The following is a 2,235-nucleotide window of genomic DNA, read 5'->3' on the forward strand; positions in this document are numbered from 1 at the left end:
AAGAATTTTTATTATTTTATTATTTTGTTTTTGTATTTGTATTTAGTTATAAGTTATAAGTTATGAGAATTATATAGTTATAGAGAATGAAAATCAAGTTAATTCTATTAATTTCGAATATTTTTATTTTTGGCTTCGAATTGAAATCGATCCTTACTTCGACATAATATTTTCAATTTTTAAGAATTTTTATTATTTTATTATTTTGTTTTTGTATTTGTATTCCAAGTTATAAGTTATGAAAATTATATAGTTATAGAGAATGAAAATCAAGTTAATTCTTCGAATTCTGTTAATTTCCAATATTTTTATTTTTGGCTTCGAATTGAAATCGATCCTTACTTCGACATAATATTTTCAATTTNGTTAATTCTGTTAATTTCGAATATTTTTATTTTTGGCTTCGAATTGAAATCGATCCTTACTTCGACATAATATTTTCAATTTTTAAGAATTTTTATTATTTTATTATTTTGTTTTTGTATTCCAAGTTATAAGTTATGAGAATTATATAGAAAATGAAAATTGAGTTAATTCTTCGAATTCTGTTAATTTCGAATATTTTTTTTTTTTGGTTTCGAATTGAAATCGATCCTTACTTCGACATAATATTTTCAATTTTTAAGAATTTTTATTATTTTATTATTTTGTTTTTGTATTTGTATTCCAAGTTATAAGTTATGAGAATTATATAGTTATAGAGAATGAAAATCAAATTAATTCTGTTAATTTCGGATTAAATTCGACGAATAACGTAAAATCTTATATTGATTCCGTTCACACGCGAAGAGGAAGGGTAATATAAATTCGTGGACCAAGTTCCTTGACATTCGGCTTTCACGAGCAATTCGAGACACGTGCCTCGCTTCCTGTTGTACCAGATATGCACGGTATTCGCGCCACGTTCGTAACACAATCGTTCGATAATAACACGTTCGATTGATTCGAAAAGATTTTTGAATCAGGCTCGAAATTCCATGGAAGGGAACGATTTCGCTAAAAACGTTCTAGAAAGAATGTTGAAAGTGATACGAAATACAAATCGATCTTTTCTTCGAATTTCTTTCCCCTATACAGGAAGAACTTTTTTTAAAAAAATGTATGTAAAATTCATAAAGCTCTATCATCGAAAGATTGTTTAATTATCGTCAAGTGTCGATTTTTATCTATCAATGTATAATTTTATTTTTGTCAAATTGGTTGTGAAAGTTTGTTGAAAATTCTTGTCGAAGACGTAACTCCCACGGATATTATAATTAAATGATGGGTATATATCATGAAGTGATGAAGAGTTGAAGAATTTTTAAATCTCGCGCCTGTCGGCGAGTAATGGCTGCGTATTCATCATGTCCAAACCATACCACTTTTCTTCCTGAATATTTCAATTTTCATTTTTTTCTCTCCTTTTTTTTTCTCGTTCAACGGATGAACAAGAGGTTAATTAAATTCTCACCGGTCGATTCGAGATTTTTAATTAAAAAATTTTCCCCGCGGGCCGACTGACAAAAGTCTTCCTGAAAGTTCGGGAAAGCAGCTTTCACGTTTACGATTTCTTTTATCACGCAGCGGGGAATTAATTGGACGTCTAATCGATCATTCACTAATAATCGGAAGTCTGCAAGAGTAATTGATGAGTTTCGATCGTAAATCTCGTCGAAATCGACGTTTCTTGATAGATCCTTGTTGTCATCAATTTCCCCTCCCCGGGGAAATGACATTGGAAATTTGTGGGAAAAAGAAAAGTTTAAGCTGGATTTTCCATCCATGCTCATGTTCGAGTTTCACTTAACCTAACAATCGTAATCAAAATATTCTTCTTTTTTTTTTTTCAAATTTTCTTCAAATCGGAGAATTGTTTACACTACATCGAAGTTTACACTCGAAGATTCAACTTGTAAACTCTCCTTAACACACAGAGACAGATTCAAATCGGTATTATTACGAAGTCGAGAAACATCCGATGGAATTTACGTCGCGGAAGAGATTTCCTCTGGAAATCCGATTTTTGCCTCGAGCGATTGCCATTCACGAGATTATTCGCGAGAATCTACGGGAATTTCTCTATTCGATTTATCATATCGAAACGAAACTAATTTTGCTCGAATTATAATAAATTAAATAATTACTAATTAATAATTAATAATAAAAAAATATTAATAATAAATAAAAATTATTACTAATAATAATTATAATTATAAATATAATTAATATATAAATATTAATAATATTAATAAT

This window comes from Apis dorsata, unplaced genomic scaffold, assembly GCF_000469605.1.
Source record: "Apis dorsata unplaced genomic scaffold, Apis dorsata 1.3 scaffold_98, whole genome shotgun sequence".
Taxonomy (NCBI): domain Eukaryota; kingdom Metazoa; phylum Arthropoda; class Insecta; order Hymenoptera; family Apidae; genus Apis; species Apis dorsata.